Below are 25,123 nucleotides of genomic sequence, written 5' to 3'. Positions count from 1 at the left end.
TCCGCAAATCCACCTAACAATCACTCTTCTCCCTTCCCCTTCAAAGCCCAACTGAAGGCTCACCTCCTCCAAGAGGCCTTCCCAGACTAAGCCCCCTTTTCCTCAACTCCCCCTCCCTTTGGTGTCACCTTGACTTGCTCCCTCTGCGCCCCACAGCACTTATGTCTATATGTATATATCTGTAATTCTGTTTATTTATATTGATGTCTGTTTACTTGTTTTGATGTCTGTCTCCCCCTACTTTAGACTTGAAGCCCGGTGTGGGCAGGGATTGTCTCTGTTGCTGAATTGTACTTTCCAAGTGCTTACTCTGCACATATTAAGTGCTCAAGAAATACGATTGAATGAATGAGGAGTTGTAGATTTGGTTATCATCTGCATAGAGATGGTAATTATAGCTGTGGGAGCGAACGCGTTCTCCAAGGGAATGGGTTTAGATGGAGAATAGAAGGGGACTGAGACCCGAACCCACAGTTAGGGGGTGGGAGGCAGAGGAGGAACTCATGAAGGAGACTGAGAGTGAACTGCTGGAGAGATAAGAGGAGAACCAGGAGAGGACAGAGTCCGTAAATCAATCAATCAATCAATCGTATTTATTGAGCGCTTACTATGTGCAGAGCACTGTACTAAGCGCTTGGGAAGTACAAATTGGCAACACATAGAGACAGTCCCTACCCAACAGTGGGCTCACAGTCTAAAAGGGGGAGACAGAGAACAGAACCAAACATACCAACAAAATAAAATAAATAGGATAGAAATGTATAAGTAAAATAAATAAATAAATAAATAAATAGAGTAATAAATATGTAAAGCCAAGGTTGGATAACCCCCTTCCCCTGGAAGGGGGTGGTCCCCAGTGTCAAAGGCAGCTGAGCGGTCGAGGAGGATCAGGTTGGAGAAGAAGTCGTTGGATTTGCCAATTAGGAGATCACTGGTGAACTTTGAGAGGGCGGTTTCAGTGGAGTGAAGGGCACGGAAGCCAGATCTGAGGGGGTCCGGGAGAGAATTGGAAGAGAGGAATTTGAGGCAGCGGGTGTAGAAGACTCACTCGAGGAGTTTGGAGAGGAATGGTGGGGGGGAGATGGAGCGATAACTGGAGGGAGCTGTGGGGTCAAGGGAGGGTTTTTTAGGATTGGGGACACATGGGTATGTTTGAAGGCAGTGGGGAAGAAGCCATTGGAGAGTGAAGGGTTGAAGATATTTTACTTGTACATATTTACTATTCCATTTATTTTATTTTGTTAATATGTTTTGTTGTCTGTCTCCCCCTTCTAGACTGTGAGCCCGCTGTTGGGTAGGGACCGTCTCTACGTGTTGCCAAGTTGAACTTCCCAAGCGCTTAGTACAGTGCTCAGCACACAGTAAGCGCTCAATAAATACGATTGATTGAATGAATGAATGAATGAAGATGGCTGTTAGGGAGGGAAGGAGGGAGGGGGCAAGAGTTTTGATGAGGTGCGAAGGAAGGGGGTCTGATGCGCATGTGGAGGGGGTGGCAATTGAGAGGAGGCAGGAGAGAAATACTGCTGGGAAGGATGGGAAAGTTGAGTGGGAGGGGTGATTTTAGTGTGAGATTCCTAAAATCACCTCGCACCTGTTGTTAATTTTCTTGATAAAGTAGATGACCAGGTCATTGGGGGCAGGGGTTGGGGAAGGTGGAGGGACAAGGGGCCTGAGGAGGGAGTTAAATTTGTTCAATCATATTTATTGAGCGCTTACTGTGGGCAGAGCACTGTACCAAGCCCTTAATGTCTGGAATGTTCTAGACTGTGAGCCTGCTGTTGGGTAGGGACCGTCTCTATATCATCAATCGTATTTATTGAGCGCTTACTGTGTGCAGAGCACTGTACTAAGCTCTATATGTTGCCAACTTGTACTTCCCAAGCGCTTAATACAGTGCTCTGCACACAGTAAGCACTCAATAAATACGATTGAATGAATGGAACAACTGGTGAGGGCAGTGGGCATGGGTGTCAATAAGGGAAGAGAAATAATTTTGCCGGGCAGAGGAGAGGACAGAGTTAAAGCAAGAGGTCTTCCTGACTAAACCATCTTTCCTTTATTCCCACTCCCTTTTTTGCCACTTATGCATTTAAATCTGTGCCCTTTAAGCACTTGATGTCCTCCCACCCTCATCTCCACAGCATCAATGAATGAAAGATGCCCCCAGAGATTATGGTCACACAATATTGAACAGCATGTGGATTTGATTTCAGTGAATTTAATTTAAATCTCCGGTCGGGAAGCTTGACTGTTTCACTGTTTCTCATAGAAAGTTAGGTCTGATCTGTGCCAGTTGGCACATTGGCTCAGAACCCATGTTAACAGCCCTCAGATGGGACGCTTGAATGGATTATAGTAATAGTGATGATAATAATAATAGTTATTGTGGTATTTGAGTGTTTAGTATGTGTCAAGCACTGCACTGAGTGCTGGGGTAGATACAAGATAATCAGGTCCCACATGGGGCTCACAGTTCAAGTAGAAGGGAGCACAGGTCTTGAATCCCCATTTTGCAGATGAGGGAACTGAGGCCCAGAGAAGTTAAGCAACTTGCCCAAGATCACAAGGTACGTGGCGGAGCTGGGATTAAAATGTTAATTTCCCTGACTTCCAGTCTCGGGCTCTTTCCATTAAGACACGCTTATCTTAAAGTAAAACAGTTTGAGGTAAGGTTTATTTTTGTGAAGCATATTAAGGAAAATAGTATTTAAAATGTGGATTGAAATGAAATGATTTTGTGATTGAAAAATGGTTGGTTTTTGTCCTGCCTAATCTTTATGTGGAATATTCGAAGTGCTTTGTAAGATCATCTTTCTAGTATCACCCTTTGGTTTTTTCAGTTAATTTTATAGATCATTGCCTTCTCTACTCAAGGCTTTTATTACAGTGTGATTATCAGCCAAGAGCATCACTAATTATTTCACTTATTTTTAGGCTCTTTTCCTCTGTTGTATTAATTGCCAAGTGCGAATCGGAAAGATAGCTTTAGAGGAAGAATACTCACAGGTTGTTGTGGACAGGGATTGTCTCTCTTTGTTGCTGAATTGTACTTCCCAAGCACTTTAGTGCAGTGCTCTGCACACGGTAAGCGCTCAATACATTCGATTGAATTGAATGAATGAATGAGAATTTTTTTGGCGTTAGGAGTAACTGAATCAAAGAATAGACAGTGGGACTTGTTCTTCGTGGTTTTAAGGTCGCACTGACTTTTCTTTAAAAAACAATAACCAAAAAACCAAACAGCAGCAACAACAACAAAAAAACCCCTCTTATGTGGCTATTTTGTGATGGTGATTATAAAAGAGTGCCAGAATCAGTGATGGGTGCAGTATTCCATTGGGTCCACCACTTTGTCTAGAAAAGGGAAAAATAAGAATAATAGTCAGTGTGTATGAGACATTCTGTATTAATTGAGCACTTGCTATGTTCAGAGAACTGTACTGAGTGCTTGGGAGAGTACAGTGTAACAGAGTTGATAGGCACGTTCCCTGTCCACAACGAGCTTATAGTCCAGAGGGGGAGACAGACATGACAAGCAGCCTGCGTAGTGGATAGAGCGCAGACCTGGGAAGTCAGAAGGTCATGGGTTCTAATGGCTCCACCACTTGTCTGCTGTGTGACCTTGGGCAAGTCCCTTCACTTCTCTGTGCCTCAGTGACCTCATCTGTAAAATGGGGGTTGAGACCGTGAGCCCCACGTGGGACAGGGACTGTGTCCAACCCGGTTTGCTTGTATCCACCCCTGCGCTTCGGATGATGCCTGGCACGTAAGTGCTTAACAAATACCGTTATTATTATTGTTATTATTACATTAATATAAATAAACACATCTATTATACCAGCAACAGTGGTGGCCCCAAGTTTGAAATTAGGTGGAAGCTGGCGGCCACCGGCCTGGTCCTCCCGGCTGCTGCAGGCCCGGTCTGGGGTGAGGCCCCAGGATGGCAAGGCTGGGGTTCCCGGTGCTGGAGCTCAGTGCTTGGGGGGGGAACCCACTTTGTAATGCCTTCACACCTTCTCCAGGATCGCCCCGCTTTCTCTCCATCCAGGCTGCTGCCACGCTGATCCAAGCCCTTATCCTAGCCCCCCTCGACTGTTGCATCGGCCTCCTTGCCGATTCCACGCCTCCTGTCCCTCCCTATTCCAGTCTAAACTTCACTCTGCCGCCCAGATTGCTTTTCAGAAAAGCCGTTTTATCCACATCTTCCCTCCCCTCCAAAACATCCCGTGGTTGCCCATCCACTTCCGCATCAATCCTTACCATCCATCAGCTTTGAGGTACTCAGTCAGCTCACCCCTTCCTATCTTACCTCACCGATCTCCTGCTATAGCCCAGCTCCTACAGTTCACTCCTCTAATTCCTGCTTGCTCACTGTACCCCATGAGCCCACTGTTGGGTAGGGACTGTCTCTATATGTTGCCAATTTGTACTTCCCAAGCGCTTAGTACAGTGCTCTGCACATAGTAAGCGCTTAATAAATACGATTGATGATGATGATGATCTCACTGCCAACTTTTTGCCCATGCCCTCCCACTAGTCTGGAACTTCCACTTCATATCCAACATACCACCCCTTTCCCACCTTCCAAGCCCTGCTAAAGTTACACTTCCTTCAAAAGGCCTTTCTCGACTCAGGCTTTATTTCCTCTGTTCGCTCATCCACTTTGATCTGTGACCCTTAGGCTCTCAATATTCCTTCCGTCACTTAGCCTCATAACATTTTGAACATACCCATTTCCCTTACCTGTAATTTATTTGAATGTTCCTCTCCTCCTTTAGACTGTAAGCTCCTTGTGTTGTTGTGTTTTACTCTGTTGTATTGTACTCTCCCAAGCAGCTTGTCCAGTGCTCAGCATGGAGTCTTGTCTTATGCTGTTGAGTCGTCTCCGACCCACAGTGATGCCACGGACATATCTCTCCCAGAACGCCCCAACTCCATCTGCATTCTCTCTGGTAGTGTATCCATAGAGTTTTCTTGATAACAATACAGAAATGGTTTACCATTGCCTCCTTCCACGCAGTAAACCCGAGTCTCCGCCCTCGACTCTTTCCCATGTCGCTGCTGCTCGGCATGGGCGAGTTTTGACTTGTAGCAGATTGTCTTCCACTCACTAGCCACTGGCCAAGCTGGGAATGGAATGGCTAGGCCTCTCCTTGACTCTCCCTCCCGGAGTCGAGACTGGTAGATACTGGAAACTCTCCAGGTGCGACCCTGAGAGAGGCAGCATGCAGTAAGAATATGGTGGCCTTGGCTTAGGATGGGTTCAAACTGCACACCTGAGAGTATGTACAATAATAATAATAATAATAATGGCATTTATTAAGCGCTTACTATGTGCAAAGCACTGTTCTAAGTGCTGGGGGGATACAACTTCATGAGGTTGTCCCACGTGGGGCTCACAGTCTTCATCCCCATTTTACAGATGAGGGAACTGAGGCCCAGCGAAGTGAAGTGACCTGCCCAAAGTCACACAGCTGACAAGTGGCGGAGCCGGGATTTGAACCCATGACCTCTGACTCCAAAGCCCGGGCTCTTTTCCACTGAGCCACGCTGCTTCTCTTCCTCTCCCTTCCATGCCTGAAATTCCTGACTCCGATGGTGGCTAGAGGGGACCCTTCATAAACTTTCTATTCTGTAAGCTCATTGTCGGCAGGGAATGAGTCTGTTAATTGTTATATTGTACTTTATTATATCGTACTCTCCTAAGTGCTTAGTACGGTGCTCTGCACACAATAAATATGATTGACTGACTTAAAATGAAATCACTTCCTTCTCACTTTCCTCACTGTCCAAGACTTGAGGAAAGTGAGTCTCCTTTCAGACACTGTCAGGAAGGGGAGAGGAGGGAGGTAGAGGGGACTTGCTTTGAGTTTCCCTCAGGATCTGAAAAGGGATCAGGTGTCAGTCAATCAATCATATTAATTGAGCACTTGCTGTGTTCAGAGCACTGTAGTAAGCTTTTGGGAGAGTACAACAGAGTTGGTAGACACATTCCCTGCCCACAAAGAGCTTACAGTCTATAGCCGGGGGGGGGGGAGACAGACAATGAAGTAAATTACAGCTATGTACATAAGTTCTGTGGGGCTGAGGATGGTTGAATACCAAGTGCTTAAAGGGTGCATAGATCCAAGTGCAAAGGTGATACAGAAGGGAGAGGGGGTAGGGGGTGTGAGGCTTAGTTGCAGAAGACCTCTTGGAGGAATTGTGATGTTAATAAGGCTTTGAAGATGGGGAGAGCAGTGGTCTGTTGTTTATGGAGGGGGAAGGAGTTCCATGGCAGAGTAAGGACATAAGCCACGGATCAGTGGTGAGATAGACAAGATCAAGGTACAGTGTAGGTTGGCATTGGAGGAGTGAAGATTGTGGGCTGGGTTGTAATAAGAAATCAGCAAGGTAAGAGAGGAGGGGGCAAGGGTGACTGAGTGCTTTACAGCCAATGGCAAGGAGTCTCTGATGCGGAGGTGGAAGGGCAACCACTGAAGGTTTTTGAGGAGTGGGGAAATATGGACTGGATTTTTTTTTTTTTTGGCGAAAATGATCCAGACAGCAAAGTGAAGTAAGGACTGGTTTGGGAGGGTATGTTACAACAGATGTATGCCCATCTAGAGCTTACAATCTAATAGATGGGAGACAGGGGCAGAAAGTGTGAAAGAGGAGAAGAGAAACTGAAAAGAGTGAAATGACAACCACAGTGGCTCAGGGAGCGAGCCAGCCCTGGAAGATACAGGGAAATACAGGAGGGAAGAAGGGAGTAGGCTGGGGAGAGCGAGAACAAGAAAGAAAACATCCGAGTCCAGTGGTTTCCCTAGTTTCTAAGAATGGTCTTGGTCGCTGTTGGGACTCAGTCACCTTGCCCCCTTCTACCTTATTTAGCTACTCTCCTACTCCAGCCCAGTTTGCAGCACACTTTGCTCCTCTAATGCCAACCTACTCACTGTACCTTGATCTCATTTATCTCGCCACTGACCTCTCACCCAGGTCTGCCTCTGGCATGTAATGCCCTCTCTCTTCATAACTGACAATTACTCTCCCCACCTTCAAAGTCTTATTGAAGGCACATCACCTCCAAGAGGCCTTCCCTGACTAGGTCCATCATTTCCTTTTCTCCCGTTCCCTTCTGCATCACCTTGATTTGCTCCCTTTATTCACTCCCCCTGCCCCCCAGCCTCAGCCCCACAGCACTTATGTACATTTCTGTAATTTATTTATGCAAATGCCTGTCTCCCCCTCTAGGCTGTAAGTTTGTTGTGGGCAGGGAATGTTTTTGTTATATTGATTATTGAACTCTCCCAATTGCTCAGTACAGTGCTCTACACACAGTAAGTGCTCAAAAAATAAGATTGATTAATTAATTGACTGGGATAGTCTTTTGCAGAACCCTGCACCCCACTATCCAGCACTTGATCCCTCTGCCTCCTCCCATTTCTATCCAGACTCCTGGAATGGGTTCTTTATGCCCTCTGCCTTCACTCCCTCTCCACCGACCCTCTTCTTCACTCCCTGCAATCAGGCTGTGACCCCTTCAATCCACTGAGACCATGTTCCCTCAAGTCCACAGTGATTTCGTTATAGCCAAATCCAGGGACCTTTCTTCTGTCCTAATCCTCCTTGACCCCTTGGCTGCCTCTGAGACTGTGAATCTCATAGCCTCGTTCTCTTCTGACTTCTCTGACTGCTCCATGTCTGCCTCGTTCACTGGCTTCTCTTTTCATTCGTTCATTGTCGTATTTATTGAGTGCTTACTGGGTGCAGAGCACTGTATTAAGCGCTTGGAAAGTACAATTCAGCAATAGAGACAATCCCTGCCCACAGTGGGCTTACAGTCAAGAGGAGGGGAGACATCAAAACAAGTAAACAGGCATCATTATAAAGTAATAAAATTATAGATATATACATATATACATAAGTGGGGAGGGATAGGGCAAAGGGAGCGAGTGGAGGACGTGGAAGGGAGGGGAAGCTGAGGAAAAAGGGGTTTAGTCTGGGAAGGCCTCTTGGAGGAGGTGCACCTTCAGTAGGGCTTTGAAAGAGTGATTGTTTGGCAGATTTGAGGAGGGAAGGTGTTCTGGGCCAGGGATTGGCAGCAAGACAGGCGCAGTGAGGAGGTTAGCACCAAAGGAGCGGAGTGTGTGGGCTGGGATGGAGAAGGAGAGGAGGGAGGTGAGGTAACAAGGGGCAAGGTGATGGAGAGCTTTGCAGCCAATAGTGAGGAGTTTTTCTTCGATATGGAGGTTGATAGGCAACCTCTGGAGATTTTTGAGGTAGGGAGGGGTGACATGCCCTGAGCGTTTCTTTAGAAAGATAATTCAGGCAGCAGAGTGAAGTATGGACTGAAGTGGAGGGAGGCAGGAGGTTGGGAAATCAGAAAGGATGCTGATGCAGTAATTCAGTCAGGATAGGATGAGTGATTGTACTAACGTGGTGGCTGTTTGGAGAAGAAAGGGAGAATCTTGGCGATGTTGTGAAGATGAGACTGGCAGGCTTCGGTGACGGATTCTTCCACCTCTCATCCTGCAGGGCTCTGTCCTGGAGTCCTTAGTCTTCTCGCTATATTCCACTCTCTCAGGGGGCTCATCTACTCCCGTAGATGACTCCCCAGACCACCTCTGCAACCCTGACCTCTCTGTTAACTTGCACTCAGAGTGGGTGGGGGGAAGAGGAGGAGAAATAGCTTCAGCGGCACCTGGGGGACGTGAGGTGACGCTAATGATTGTAGCGACAAGGAAATCAGCACTTTCCGTTTGTGTGGTGGATTTGTTTTTGTGGAACGCTCTGAAGGCCCAGATTGCTACTTGCACTGCGTGACATTTATTTTATAAAATAAGAAAGCACCCAACAGTTGAAGAATTACATGAAATATGTACTTCGTGGGACTACAATGCAGAGAGAGTTACCAAGTTCAATCAATCAATCAGTGGCATCTATTGAGTGCTGATTGTGAGCAGAGCACTTTACTAAGCCCTGGGAAAAGTACAATACAACGGAGTTCGTAGATGCAATCCCACAAGGAGTTTGCAGCCTACAAGGGAAGAAAGACATTAATATAAATTAACATAAATATAATGTACCTCTGCATCCAACAGAAACTCCTTATCATAGGCTTTAAAGCACTCAATAATAATAATAATTATGGTATTTTTTAAGTGCTTACTATGTGCCAAACACTTTTCTAAGCGCTGGGGTAGATGCAGGGTAATCCGGTTGTCCCACGCGAGGTTCTGTCTTATTCCCCATTTTACAGACGAGGTAACTGAGGCACAGAGAAGATAAGTGGCTTGCCCAAGGTTACACAGCAGACAAGTCGCAGAGCCGGAATTAGGACCTACATCCTCTGACTCCCAAGCCCGTGTTCTTCCCACGTAGCCACACTGCTTCTCACGAATCACCTTAATCGCCTTTTATCACTTTACCTTATCCTAAGTCCCTGACCTCCTATTACAGTCCAGCTTGCACATTTCATTCCTCTCATGCCAACCTACTCACTGCACCTTGAGCTCTTCTATCTCACTACTGATGTCCTGCCTCTGGCCTGGAATGCCCTCCCTCTTCATATCTGACAATCACTCTCCCCACTTCAAAGCCGCCTTAAAAGCCCATGTCCTCCAAGGGGCCTTCCCCGACTATGCCATCATTTTCTCTTCTTCCACTCCCTTCTGTGGCACCCTTGCACTTGGATTTTCCCCCTTTTTTCCCCTCAGCCCCACCAAACTTATGTACATAGCCATAATTTCTTTATATTGATGTCAGTATTCCCCTCTAGACTGTAAGCTTGGGAACGGACCCACCATCTCTTATTATATTCTCCCAAGCACTTACTACAGTGCTCTGCACACTGTAAGTACTCAATAAATACAATCGATTGATTAATTACGGATTGGGGAAATAGAGTATACGGATAGGCACTCAAGTGTTTAGTACAATGCTCTGCACACAGTAAGCCTTTAATAAATATGACAGATCGAAGTGTTGTGGGGCTGGGGTGAGCATCGAAGTGCTTTAAGGAGCTCACATCCAAGTGCATGGGGAATGCAAACAGGAAGACCAGGAGGGAAAATGAGGGCTTAGTCAGGGAATCTTGCATCTCCTCTTGCCTCCAGGACATCTCCAGTTGAATATCCTGCTGGCACCTTAAACTGAACTTCTCATCTTCCCTCCTAAATTTACTGCCCCTGCTAACTTTCCTGTCTCAGTTGGTAACTTTACCATCTTCCCCATTCCAGAAACCCCCAACCTCAGTGTCATCCTTGACTCCTCAGTCTCCTCCAATTCTCAAATACAGTATACTGCAAAGTCCTGCCAGTTCTGCCCACAGAGTATTTCTGAGATCCTCCCCCTTCTCACCCACCCAGCTAGCCCTTTTGTATGAGCTCTGATCCTGTTGCTTGCTAGGCTATTTTTTTCGGCCTCTTCAATGATCTTTTTCCACATAATTCATGTCTTGGTCACTGAACACTCGTATATACTCTGTGAGGGCCGTTGATCGTGAATAAACCCCTCTTTCTTAATCTAGACTTGTCCACTATCATCTTGGTCAAGTCAATTTATGTGTGCCACAGTTGCTCATCAGTAAAAATGGCCTTGAGATATCTATTTTCATTCCCTTTTAGGTGTTGGACCCTGTGTAAGAGAGGGACTCTTGTTGTAGGAGAGGAACTCTTAGCTGATCTGAATATCTTGTGTGTACCCCAGGGCTTAGAACAGTGTTTGGCCCATTGTAGGCATTTAGTCAATTCCATAACTGCGGAGGATGCCAGCTTCAATTTGTATTCTAGTGAGAGAGAGAGAGAGATATTTTTAGACTGTTAGGAAACAGGAACTCCATGTTTCTCAGTAATAGCTTCTCTTTTTAATAGATGTTTCCTCTGTGAAGCTGTTTTCCTCTTGGGGAAAAAAAAACAAACTTTAGAGTATTTTAAAAATGAATTCTAGAGGTTCTATACTTTTATTATTATCATTATTGTTAATGATGATAATAATTGTGGTAATTAAGTGCTTACTTGGGCCAAGTATTGTACTAAGTGCTGGGGTAGATACAAGATAAATGGGTCAGACACAGCCCCTGTCCCACGTGGGGCTTACAGTCTAAGCTTTTACTCGATTGCGGTGATTACTTGATTACAATTGTGTGGTCTTATTTGAGTCAAGCTGTGTGACAAGATTATCACATTATTTGTTGCATAAATGTATTATGTTTGGGTACAGTAGGGGCTCTTACCTTTCTGCACTGGTTTCAGAGATCCCCTATGAACTCATAGTCCGTTCCAACAATATGATATTGGGAGTCTCTGTAATAATAATGATAATTGTAATATTTGTTAAATGCTTGCTATGTGCCAAGCACTGTGGTAAGCCCTGGCATAGATTTAAGGTAATTAGATCAGAAACAGTCCTTGCCCCACCTAGGACTCACAGTTAGTTTAATGGGGAGAGAGAGCAGGTATTCCCCATTTCACAGCTGAGGAAAACAAGGCACAAGGTAGTGACTTACCCAAGGTCACACAGCAGTCAAATAGTGGTGCTGGGTTTAGAACCCAGATCTCCTAACTTTCTGCCAAACCCCGATGCTTTTCAGATAAACAGTATAAAAGATGTAAATGATGAATTGATAAAGGTCAAAGAACTTGACATCATCAGCGAACCTGGTCTGTGGTTTGACTGTATATATGTATATATGTTTGTACATATTTATTACTCTATTTATTTTACTTGTACATATCTATTCTATTTATTTTATTTTGTTAGTATGTTTGGTTTTGTTCTCTGTCTCCCCCTCCTAGACTGTGAGCCCACTGTTGGGTAGGGACTGTCTCTATATGTTGCCAACTTGTCCTTCCCAAGTGCTTAGTACAGTGCTCTGCACACAGTAAGTGCTCAATAAATACGATTGATTGATTGATTGATTGATTGACTGCCCTGAGAAGCTTGGCAGGATCCTAAGGCTCCTCCGGTGTGCCATGACTAATCTTGGCAATTCAAGATTCTATGTTTTTCTTCATTCTTTTATTCAGTTGTATTTATTGAGGACTTACTGTGTGCAGAACACTGTACTAAGTGCTTGGGCCAGTACAGTATAACCATGAACAGCAGCATGGCTCAGTGAAAAGAGCACGGGCTTGGGAGTCAGAGGATGTGGATTTTAATCTCGGCTCTGCCACTTGTCTGCTGCATGACCTTGGGCAAGTCACTTAACTTCTCTGTGCCTCAGTTACCTCATCTGTAAAATGGGGATTAAGACTGTGAGCCCCACGTGGGACAACCTGATTACCTGAACAGTGCTCAGCACACAGTAAGCGCTTAAATACCAGAATAATAATAATTAATAATTAATAAACAGACATTCATTCATTCAGTTGTATTTATTGAGCGCTTACTGTGTGTAGAGCACCGTACTAAGCACTTGGGAAGTACAAGTTGGCAACATATCCCCTGCCCACAATGAGCTTAGAGTCTAGAACCCGGTGCTAAGAACAATGCTCTGCACATAGTGAGCACTTAATAAATGCCATAAAAAAAAACCTTAAAGCCTGCAGTTTCTAATGGGGTAAAGCAAGTTTGTGCTTTTTGAATTAGTTTCTCAGTCTCTCCTTGGCTGCTTTGCTTAAAATTTCAGTAAGGAACCTGATCCTTGGGGATAAGATACGCTTCTGGTCCTTTGGAAAACTTGTTCATTTACCAATTCTGAGCATCATCAAAAGTCTTGGAACTGAGCGCTCAATATATATGAATGATGGATTGAGTACGCTCTGGAAACCCACACAAACGAGAAGGTTTGCAAATGATCATTCATTCAATTGTATTTATTGAGCGCTTAGTGATTAGGGAACTCTATGGCAATCTGAGAGTAGAAGCCCAAGAAAAACTGGGGGAGAAGCCAAGGCAGGCCCTTGTTCCTGCATTTTCAGAGAGACAGTTTGAAGGCTGACCGGGTACTTAGGCACATAATGGATTTGGGGACCCAGATTTCCAGAGTCTCCCTGGACCAAATGATCTCTAGCCTTGAGGCTCAAGTTAGTCACCCTCTGGTGCTGATGCCTGCATTTTCAGGGGGATTGTTCAGGCCCTGCATGGTAGGTTTATTGGAAAGTGTGCACATACACAGAGTACAGCTCCCTCGGGGTTGCTTGTTGGAAATGTCACTGTCTGTTGTTGCATTGTACTTTCCAAGTGCTTAGTACAGTGCTCTGTACACAGTAAGCACTCAATAAATCCGATCGAATGAATGAATGAAAATAGGAGTGCTTTTATAATGTTTAGGCTATTTAAATCATTTGTAAGTGGAGAAGAAAGTCTAGGTATGGAATTCTAGAGGTTGCTTTGCTTTGGCAGCACACCACTAACAGGTTGAGAGGAAATATTATTTTTTGCCCCGTCATGGTGGATCTCGATAAACTCCTCAGGGTGAGCAAATTTTTGTAGCAGCTGCCAGAGTCCAGGCTGCTGTTGATGTTCAAAACCTTTTCAAGGTTCATTCATTCATTCAGTTGTATTTATTGAGCACTTACTGTGCAGAGCACTGTACTAAGTGCTTGGAAAGTACAATTCGGCAGCAGATAGAGACAATCCCTACCCAGCAGTGGGCTCACAGTCTGTGTAGCAGTCTTGATACTGTTCACTTCATCTCCGTGGCTGGCGTCTGCCCACCGTGTTACAGTCCAAAACTATCTTGTTGTTCTTGGAGCACTTAGGTGTCAGCGCCGAAAGTAGAAAAAAGAAATCTCCTGGCATGGCTCCCACCCCCTCGACTCCTCAGTCATCGGGGAGGCGAGCAGACTTGGAGGGTGGTGGCGGCCAGCCCCCGAGGAAGACGCCGGACCACCAGCTTGGAGCCGTGGAGAGGCAGGGCTGTTGCTTCTGACAGCCAAAGAAATAGAGAAGCAGTGTGTCCTGGTGGATAAACCTGGGCCTGCGAGTCAGAAGGACTTGGATTTTAATCCCGGCTCTGGCACTTTCCTGCCGTGTGACTTTCGGCAAGTCACTTGGCTTCTCTGGGCCTCAGCTGTAAAATGAGGATTAAAACTGAGCTCAATGTGGGAGAAGGACTGTGTCCAACTTGATTACCTTGTGTCTGCTCCAGTGCTTAGAACAGTGCCAGGCGCAAATACCAGATATTATTACTGCTAACAGGGGCTGGGGCTAGAGGCGGGAGAGCTCAGTACAATGCCTGGCACATGGTAAGCACTTTGCAAATGCCACAACTTATTTTTTTAACAATATAAGCCTTCTTGAGGGCTCTGCACTGACATCAGGCAGGTCTACTTCATCTTCAGCTCCAGTTCTTCCCTCCCCTCGACTTCCATACTGGGATCCTGTCTGATCTATCCCATCCCCTCCACAAGAACTGGCAGGGCCATTCTGACAGAGGAAAGCTCGGTTTCCAGATTTCTGGTGTCTTCCCCCCATTTCTAAAGCACCACCAATGAGGCTACAGAGGGTTCAGGCTTCTGTTGGCACGGAGACCTGTCAGAACACTCTTCTGAAAATCCACTGAAATCAGTAATTAAGTAACCCCCTTAGGTGTCTTCTCTTCTTCAGGCCAAGTGACATCTTTCTTGCCTTGGCTAACTAGGAAGTCCTGCAGCCATAGGGCATTGAGGGGCACCCTGAATGTTGTCCTAAAAAATCGTGCTGACTGTCACTCGGAGCTTGAGTTGCAGAATCTGGGAAACTAATGATGAGTTAGATAAAAGCAGCATGGCAGAATGGATAGACCGTGGGCCTGAGAGTCAGAAGGTCATGGGTTCTAATTCTGGCCCTGCCACTTGTTTGCTGTTTGATTGTGGTCAAGTCACTCTACTTATCTGTGCCTCCGTTACCTCCTCTGTAAAATGGGAATTGAGGCTGTGAGCCCCACATGGGCAAGGGACTGTGAGGGACCTTCTAGACTGTGAGCACACTGTTGGGTAGGGACCGTCTCTGTATGTTGCCAACTTGTACTTCCCAAGAGCTTAGTACAGTGCTCTGCACACAGTAAGCGCTCAATAAATACGATTGAATGAATGAATGAAAGGGACAGTGTCCAATCTTTCTTGACTCGATCCCAGCGCTTAGTACAGTGCATGGCACATAGTAAGCACTTAATGAATGACATTATTATCATTATTGTTATTATAAAAGATTTCATTACTGCAGTTTCTTGGGCATAGTCTCTAATCTAGATGGTGTAGTATTCATCCATCAAATAGGTTTATCATCATCATCATCAATCGTATTTATTGAGCACTTACTATGTGCAGAGCACTGTACCGAGCGCTTGGGAAGTACAAATTGGCAACATATAGAGACAGTCCCTACCCAACAGTGGGCTCACAGTCTAAAAGAGGGAGACAGAGAACAAAACCAAACATACTAACAAAATAAAATAGAATAGATATGTACAAGTAAAATAAATAAATAAATAGTCATAAATATGTACAAACATATATACATATATACAGGTGATGGGAAGGGAAGGAGGTAAGATGGGGGGATGGAGAGGGGGACGAGGGGGAGAGGAAGGTTTACTGCTCTAACTTTGGGCAAAAGCATTGTGTGTTGCCTAAAATGCGGTAGCGTGCTTTGTGGAAAGGACCCTGATGGTTGATTTTCTGGGGGTTTCTTTGTACGAATACACTTTCTCTCTATTTGCTCTCGAATGTAATTACTCCGTCCTTTCTTGCCAAGTTGTGCCTGGGCACTCTTGTGCCTGTGGCAGAATGCCTGCTCCCCCTCTGTGCCCTTTTTCTTGGCTGCCCCGGGCAGCTAGTAACGGGGGGCATGCAGGGATGGAAGCCAGACCAGTCCTGAAATCATGACTACTGTTTTCCTGGGTCCATTCCCTGTTGCTTCCAAGTTAAGCGGTTGGGTTGGGGGAGGAAGGGAAGGGAAGGAAGGAAGGGCAGGGTGAGGGCTGATACTGATGTCCCAGCATCTCCTGCTTTCCCTCTTGCCCAACAGACACTCCCAACATGGCATAGTGGATAGAGCATGGGCCTGGGAGTTAGAAGGTCATGAGTTCTAATCCTGGCTCCCCCACTTGTCTGCTGTCTGACCTTGGGCAAGTCACTTCACTTCTCTGGGCCTCAGTTCCCTCATCTGTATAATGGGGATTGAGACTGTGAGCCCCACATGAGACAGGGACTATGTCCAGCCCAATTTGCTGTATCCACCCCAGTGCTTCATACAGTGCCTGACACATAATAAGCGCTTAACAAATGCCATAAATATTATTATTATTACTACCAACATTTCCACAATGCACCTCTTCTCCACAAAAATGCCCATTTCATATTGTCTTTTTTTTGGTGCTGTTTTAATGTTTTACTCTTTTATTGCTCCCCACGTTCTGGTCTCCAGTCCTCTCCTCCACCTAGGTTCAGAGATTGTGAGCCCCTCCAGGGACAGAGTCCGTGGCTGATTCCGACTTGTGTCCATTTCCCAGTCTTGTACACACAATAAGTGCTTAGTAAATGTTGTTAGTACTACTACTTGTGAATTTAACCCTTCTTAGGGCCTGAAACTGGAAATGTTATGTCCCTCTCCTCCTCTTCCCCATTCTTTCAGACCATCAATCAGTAGTACTTATTGAGTGCTTACTATGTGCAGAGCTCTGTACTAAGCACTTGGGAGAGGACAGTACTGCAGAGTTAGCAGACTTGTTCCCCGCTCACAACGAGCGTACACCATGGTCCTCCTCTCCTCTTTGCCCCCTGCTTTCACGCAACTGAGCCCTCACTGGCATCTTGGCCCTCACCAACTATTATTCTGCTCTTGCAGTTCAGACAAACGCTCTGCGTGGGCCCAGATCGTGAACAGGTAGTTCAGGACTTGGTCATGGAGGAGCATCTAAGGCTTTTTCCATTGAGACCGGGAGGGACAGGGCCATGACACTGTCATGGAGAATTGGGCATGCCCAGCAGATCCTAGGTGCGTGCCAAATTTCAAAGGGAAATGCTTTATTGACACATCCCTGCTAGCCCCCTGGCAATGAGCCCAGCTGGCTGGTGGGCTGGGCATTAGGCCGGCCAGTGACAGCACCTGGGATAACAGACACAGGTGCCCATGACTTCACGTGGCCATCCCTACTTTCGCACCCAAACCTTATAGCTCAAGATGTCTTGAACCAACTGGGAGAGGTAGTCAACCACAGTAGGCAAGGTGGAGGGGCTACCTTCGGTTTGAGACCCTGACTCCTGCCATTCTCTGAAATCTTTTGCAGGCACAGAGGGCATCCGCAGTACAAATTGAGCTCTATTTTTAAGCTGAGTGACTGTTATTTAAACCACATCTGCCACTTGGAGTTGTAAATCAATAGGGGCTCATTAAGTAGTTATTTACTTAGATGTATGGGATGCCAACTACCAATGCAAAGTCCATTAGAAGCACATTTACCAATAACCTGTATATTCATTTATTTATTTATATTAATGTCTGTCTCCCCCCTCTAGACCGTGAGGTGGTTGTGTCTGTTGTTATACTGTACTCTCAAGCACTTAGTACAGTATAGCATACTATAGTATAATATAGTATAGTATTTATATAGCAAGCATCAATAAATATGATTGAATGAATGAACATGTGTTGTGCCAGGCCCACAATGCAATATATGAGGTCATGTGGACATTTGCAGAACATCTGAACACAGAGCATTTCTCCAGGGAACAGTCCGGTGCAGACACATGCTTGTCCCAGGACTTTATGCCCATCAATCAATCAATTAATCAGCGGCCTTGAGCACTTACTATATGCAGAGGGAGCACTGTACTGAGTGCTTGGGAGAGTATAGTTCAACAGAGTTAGCAGATGTGTTCCCTGCTCCTAACGTGCTTTCGGTCTAGAGGGGAAGACAGGCATTAAAATAAATGAGCAATATATAATATCTAATATAAAGATAGGTACGTAAGTGTTGTGGGGTTGAGGGTGGAGCAGATATCAAAGGTCCAAAGGTCACAGATCCAAGTGCAGAGATGTACGTGGAAGCCATGGGGCTTGGCAGCAGGAACTGAGTTGGAAGGAGACTCATAAAATAAAAATACCAGGCAGAAAGGTTTGCTGTATCTTGCCCCCTGGCAAGACCAGCTGAAAATTGGCCCGTCTGGTATAGAACTGGAGGAATGACCACTGAAGTATTAGCCCCATTATAGCTGGGGCTAGGCTCATTCTCAATCTCCTTCATGGGCTCCTCCTCTTCCTCCCAAACCCTAACTGTAGAGATCCCTCAAAGTTCAGTTCTTGGTCCCTTTCTATTCTTCATCTACACTCACTCCCTTGGAGAACTCATTTGCTCCCACGGCTTCAACTATTATCTCAACGCAGATGACACCCAAATCTGTATCTCCTCCCCTGTTCTCTCTCCGTCCGCCCAGGCTCGCATCTCCTCCTGCCTTCAGGACATCTCTACTTGGATGTCCTCCTACCACCTAAAACTCAACATGTCCAGGACAGAGTTCCTTATCGTCCCTCTCAAACCCTGTCCTCTCCCAAACTTTTCTGTCACTGTGGACGGCACAACCTTGGTGTCATCCTTGACTCCACTCTCTCATTCACCCCACATATCCAATCCGTCACCAAATCCTGCTGGTCTCGCCTTCACAACATCCCCAAAATCCGCCCTTTTGCCTCCATCCAAATCACTACCACGTTAGTACAATCACTCATCCTATCCTGACTGGATTACTGCATCTTCCCCCTTTCTGACCTCCCAGCCTCCTGCCTCTCCCCACTTCAGTCCATACTTCACTCTGCTGCCCAGATTATCTTTCTACAGAAATGTTCTTCAGTGGTTGCCTACCAACCTCCTCATCAAAAAAAAACTCCTCACTTTTGGCTTCAAAGCTCTCCATCACCTTGCCCCGTCTTACCTCACCTCCCTTCACTACTTCTACCTCCCAGCCCACACACTCCACTCCTCTGGTTCTAACCTTCTCTCTGTGCCTCGATCTCACCTGTCCTTCCCTCGACCCCTGGATCATGTCCTACCTCTGGCCTGGATTGCCCTCCCTCCTCAAATCCTCCAATCTCTCTTCCCCACTTCAAAGCCCTACTGAAGGCTCACCTCCTCTAAGAGGCCTTCCTAGACTAAGCTCCCTTTTCCTCCGCTCCCCCTCTTCCGCATCACCACAACTTGTTCTCTTTGTTCTTCCCCCCCTTTCCTGCCCCATAGCACTTATATCTATAATTCTGTTTAAATTGATTCTTGTTTACTTGTTTTGATGTGTATTTATCTATGATTCTACTTATTTATATTGATGCCTGTTTACTTATTTTGATTTCTGTCTCCCCCCTTCTAGTTTATCAGCCCGGTGTGAGCAGGGATTGTCTCTCTTTATTGCTGAATTGTACTTTCCATGTGCTTAGTACAGGGCACTGCACACAATAAGCGCTCAATAAATATGATTGAATGAATGAAGTCAAAAGTTTGACCTGGGTAGGACTCCAGTGCAGGGAGGAGGCAAAATCTCTCCCACTCCCCACATACATCTGATTAATTTCCTTTAGCCTTCTGGGAATTTCCTCGCCAATTAGTTGTGTCTTTTTTGGTATCAGGAAAATACGCAGAAATACAATTCTTAAGTGTAATTCATAATTTACCATTAATCTTCAATCGAAAACCACTCTGACAAATAGGACTAGGAAAATGGACAGGAAAGAGAAATATACCAAATTTGAATTAAAAATGGTGTGGCGTTCAAATGACGGCACCAAGTGAAATTGAGTTTAATGACGGTTGTTTTTTTGTAATGTTTTTTGGGCAGAAGGTACTTCTGCCAGTTTTACTGAACACAAAGATAAACTTTCTCTGTTAATGAATTATGATAGTTCTTAAGCGCTTACTATATACCAAGAGCTTTTCTAAGCACTGGGGTAGATACAAGATAAATAGGTTTTGGACCCAGTCCCTGTCCTACATGGGGCTCAAAGTCTAAGTAGAAGGGAGTATCAGTCAATGAATGAATCATATTTATTGAGTGCTTACTGAATGCAGAGCATTGAACTAAGCGATTGGGAGCATACAGTGTAACGGGTTGGTAGACATATTCCCTGCCCACAGTGAGCTTACAGTCTAGATGGAGAGGCAAACATTAACAAATGATGGATATGTACCCAAGTGCTGTGGAGCTTAGGGAGAGCTGAATAAAGGATGCAAATTGAAGTGCAAGGGTGAAGCAGAAGGGAGTGGGAGAAGAGGAAATGAGGAGGAGGAGGAGGAAACTGAGGTAGAGAAGTGAAGTGGATTGCCCAAGGTCACCCAGCAGGCAAGTGGCGGAGTCAGGATTGGAACCCAGGTCCTCTGATTCCCAGGCCCGTATTCTTTCCACTAGGCTACGCTACGTCCCATCTAATCCATTTCAGTATTGTTTCAGCTGAAACTTGAGATGCTTGATTTTCAGTGTATGGGAATTGTTGAATGACTTGTTTTGAGTGTTTGGCTGTGGTTGAAATCTCAATTCAGTTACTAACTTTTCTACTCTTTGAAAGCCTGTAGCCGCTTTACAAAACATTTGAATTTACCCTGGTGGCAGCCAACTGGCTGGATGCTATTTCATCCATGAGGATAATGCCTGTACATATTTTTTGAAACCTGTCTGTTACTTTATTGGTAATGCGGCAGCTTGCATAGTTTCAGCTTCAAAGCAACAACAGACACTGTTTCACTTTCGAGGTTCTGTCTGCTCTGTCATCAGACTAATGTTCAGGATCTATGCCAGGTTTTTACTTCTCACATACTTGTTCACAGAAACTGGAATATTCCTTACTTTCATTGTTCCATGTTGATTATTAATAACAAAATCCTCAGTACAGGTTGAATCTTGTTGATGTTCTTCTTGATTTCTAATGTTGTCTGAGTTTTGTAGTGATAACATTTATGTAGCCCTTCATCATCATCAGTGGTATTTATTGAGCTCTTACTATGTGCAGAGCGCTGCACTAAGTTCAGGGTGCGTTCACTCCGAAAGAGTTGTCCCTTACTACGAGCCGAGCACCGCATTAAGCACTGGGGTCGATACAAGATAATTACATCCGACACAGATCCTGTCCTACTTGGGGTTTACAGTCTGACAGGGACTGAGAATCAGAGAAGTTAAGTGACTTATCCTAGGTCACACAGCAGGCTAGCGGTGAGCCCCTTGAGGGTCAGGGAACCTAAGTCTCACTGATGGGTTTTTTCCGGGGCTTAGTACAGTGCTTTGCACACTGTCATTGCTTAATAAATAATCTTGCCACTAAGCGGTGGAGCTGGCACTGGACTCTTGGGTTTCCTGACTCCAAGTGCTGGGTTGGGTGGCTTGGGGTGCCTGACTAAGGTGGCAGCTTCACTGCAGACTTTTGGAGAAGCAGGAGACGATGTCTCTCGTGGATTTTCTGACTCAACCCCTTTGGCGTCATTGAGAAACGCAATGGAGCGGTGGCATCATTCTGCACCCGGATAGTAGTGTTGGCTCTGTAGTTAGTGACTTGGCTTGAAGTGACCGTAACAGTCAGGACTTCACCGCAGCACGAGGTCACGCGATTCACTATTTTCCAATTTCTGGCATTTCCCTGTGGGATCAAATAATAATTCGTAAACAGTACGCAGACTTGGACTTTGAATTCTCTCCTCTTGAGCAGAGTTACAGGGCGCCTCAGTGTTAAGAAGCTAGGATTCTGTTTTGAAAAGCCTGAGGCAAGCAAACTGTGGCAGCATGAGAAGTAGAAATGATTTACCTGAAAATTGGGTTTGCCCTTTTAAGACTTTTTAAACTGCAAGATTATTCACTAGGCCAGTGGACCATCTCCTTCATTTCCCACTTCTCTCTCCCCTAGTGCTGCCTCACTTAAGGGTCTGAGTTTGAATTCACTTGTTTTCTCTTCTCTTCAGTCTATAATGCAGTGCTTTTTTTTTAAAAAAAAGGGTATTTAAGTTCATTCATTCATTAAATAGTATTTAGAAGCAGCATGGCTTAATGGATAGAGCAAAGGCCTGGGACTCAGAAGGTTATGGGTTCTAATCCAGATCCCCCCACTTGTCTGCTCTGTGACCCTGGGCAAGTTGCTTCATTTCTCTGTGCCTGTTACCTCATCTGTTAAAATGGGGTTTGAGACTGTGAGCCCCACAACTGATAGGGACTGTGCCCAACCTGATTTGCTTGCTTTCACCCCAGTGCTTAGTACAGTACACGGCATATAGTAAGAATTTAACAAGTACTATTTACTGAGTACTTACTGTGTACAAAGCACTGTACTAAGCGATTAGGAGAGTACAATACAACAACAGACACATTCCCTGCCCACAGCGAGCTCACAGTGTAGAGGGGGAGACAGGCATTAATATACATAAATAAATACATTACAGTTATATACATATGTGCTGTAGGGATGGGAGGTAGGATGAATGAAGGGAGCAAATCAGGGTGACACAGAAGGGAGTGGGAGAAGAGAAGAGGAGGGCTTAGTCAGGGAAGGCTTCTTGGAGGAGATGTGCCTTCAGTAAGGCTTTCAGGTTTTGGAGAGCAATTATCTGATCTGAGGAGAGAGGGTATTCATTCATTCAATCGTATTTATTGAGTGCTTACTATGTGCAGAGCACTGTGCTAAGCGCTTGGGAAGTACAAGTTGGCAACATACAGAGATGGTGACTACCCAGCAGTGGGCTCACAGTCTAGAAGGGGGAGACAGACAACAAAACATATTAACAAAATAAAATAAATAGAATAGTAAATAGTAAATATTCCAGGCCAGAGGTAGGATGTGGGTGAGAGGTCAGCGGTGAGCTAGACAAGATCAAGGTACAGTGAGAAGGAACACTAGAGGAACGAAGTGTGTGGGCTGGATTGTAGTAGGAGAATAGAGAGGTGAGGTAGGAGGGGGCAAGGTGATGGAGTGCTTTAAAGCCAATGGGGAGGAGTTTTTGTTTGCTGTGAAGTGCTTTTTGTGTACCAGTCACTATACTAAGCTCTGGGGTAGAAGCTAATCAGGTTGGACACAGTCCTTGTCCCATATGGGGCTCACAGTCGCAATCTCCATTTTACAGGTGAGATAACTGAGGCATAGTGAAGGGCTCTGCCCAAGGTCACTCAGCAGACAGGTGCTGGAGTTGGGATTAGAACCCAGGTCCCCTGGCTCCCAGGCTCTTTCTACTAGGCCATGCTGCTTGGCACGGAGCAGGTGCTCAATAAATTCCATCAGCGCTTCCAGTAATGCTCCTCATGTCTTCCGTTTTAGCATAGATTTCCATCCTGTGTGGTTTAGGAATGCCAGGTCCTCAAAGGTGGCACTTAGGAGTCTAATCTCATTTTCTGCAAACACTTCCTTGTGGGATAATTTTGTTAATGACTCTCTTTCCATTCCTCCCGGTCATCAGTGATTTCTTTCATTTGGCTTGAAAGAGGACTGGCCGGTTAGCTAACTGTTTCTGCTAGCACAGGACACAGAGGCTCTTGTCTTGTCTTATGCTGTCGAGTCGTCTCCGACCCATAGCAACTCCATGGACACCTCTGCCCCGGAACGCCTCACTCTCCACCTGCAATTGTTGTGGTAGTGTATCCAGAGAGTTTTCTTGGTAAAATAAAACCAAGCTTGTACTTCCCAAGCGGTTAGTACAGTGCTCTGCACACAGTAAGCGCTCAATAAATACGATTGATTGATTGATTAAAAGTACAGAAGTGGTTTATCATTGCTTTCTTCTGCCCTTGATTATTTCCCTGCTGCTGCTGCCCAGCAGAAGTGTTTTGACTTGTAGCAGATTGCCTTCCACTCGTTAGCCACTGCCCAAGCTAGGAATGGAATGAATATGCCTTTGCTTGACTCTCCCTCCCGAAGCCGAGACTGGTAGAGTACTGGAAGCTCTCCAAGTGTGATCCTGAGAGGGGAGGAACTGGGGTAGGTACCAGGAAATCAGGTTGGACACAGTCCAGTCCCAAATAGGGCTCACGGTCTAAACTGGAGGGAGGAGGATTTAATCCTCATTTTACACATGAGGTAACTGAAGCCCAGAGAGTTAAGTGACCTGTCCAAGGTCACACAGCAGAGAAGAGGCGGAGCTGGGATTAGAACCCATGTCCTGTGACCAACCCCCAGGCCCGTGATCACACATTCTCTGGCTTGGAGCAGGGAAGCTGAATGATATGGATGACCTTTTGAGGTCTCTTCCAGCTCTGTGGTTCTACGGTCTTCTCATCCATTTAAAGTAATTTAATCTGCGGCCTAACCTCGCTATCATCGTCAACATTATCATTTATCATTTGTGAAACGTTACACCTTTCCAGTGCTGTGCTGGGCACTATAAAAAGCGACATACCTTCTCCAGTTTGTAGGAACGTAAAGTTTAAATAGATCGTAATTAGGGGGACAAACTGATGATGAGATCTCCCATTACCCATCAGAAAGTGTGGTCTCAGGAACCTGTGAATACTTCATTAGTACAGATGCAGAAGCATATTCATATTGAATATTCATATTCAATCAATAAACGGTATTTATTGAGTACTTACTGTGTGCAGGACACTGTTGTAAGTGCTTGGGAATATACAGTGCAGTTGGTAATCATGATCCCTGCCTTCAAGAAGCATCCACATGGTGAGGAGTGAATTGCCCATTGCATATCGGTCTTTTAATAACATCCTCCCAAATGGATACAGTTTGATTCTCAGCAGCAGCAGTTACTAACAGGAAGAATAGCTTTATTTAATATATATAATAATGATGATAATGATGGTATTTGTTAAGTGCTTACTATGTGCAAAGCACTGTTCTAAGCATCCTCTAGTCTGTAAGCTTGTTGTGGGCAGGGAATGTGTCTCTTTATTGTAATACTGTAACAATAATAATAATAATAATTATGGTAGTTGTTAAGCACTTACTATGTGCCAAGCACTGATCTAAGCATTGGGGTAGATACAGGGTAATCAGGTTGTTCCACGTGGGGCTCACACTTCTAATCCCCATTTTCCAGATGAGGTAACTGAGGCCCAGAGAAACTAAGGACTTGCCCAAGGTCACACAGCAGGCAAGTCATGGAGACAGGATTAGAACCCATGTCTTCTGACTCCCACATCTATTCTCTTTCCACTAAGCCACACTGCTTCTCTGTACTGTCCCAATCGATTAGTACAGTGCTTTGCACATAGTAAGCAATAAATATGATTAAATGAATGAATCATCTGTA

The 25,123-nt window shown here is 45.3% G+C and overlaps 1 protein-coding gene and 2 non-coding genes across 6 annotated transcripts in view; 1 reads left to right on the top strand and 2 right to left on the bottom strand.

Annotated features, from left to right (window-relative positions):
* The window catches only part of RALGPS1 (Ral GEF with PH domain and SH3 binding motif 1), a 479,351-nt gene that overhangs the window by 10,193 nt on the left and 444,035 nt on the right, over nt 1-25,123 (top strand). The gene's annotated exons all lie outside the window — the stretch shown is intronic.
* On the bottom strand, nt 5,088-5,224 carry LOC119927534. The gene has a single exon (XR_005450528.1). It is a non-coding gene; the product is annotated as a small nucleolar RNA SNORA7 (small nucleolar RNA).
* Nucleotides 23,691-23,828, bottom strand: LOC119927526. The gene has a single exon (XR_005450521.1). It is a non-coding gene; the product is annotated as a small nucleolar RNA SNORA7 (small nucleolar RNA).

This window comes from Tachyglossus aculeatus, chromosome 4, assembly GCF_015852505.1.
Source record: "Tachyglossus aculeatus isolate mTacAcu1 chromosome 4, mTacAcu1.pri, whole genome shotgun sequence".
Lineage (NCBI taxonomy): Eukaryota > Metazoa > Chordata > Mammalia > Monotremata > Tachyglossidae > Tachyglossus > Tachyglossus aculeatus.
This window is presented reverse-complemented; position numbering and strand designations above follow the sequence as displayed.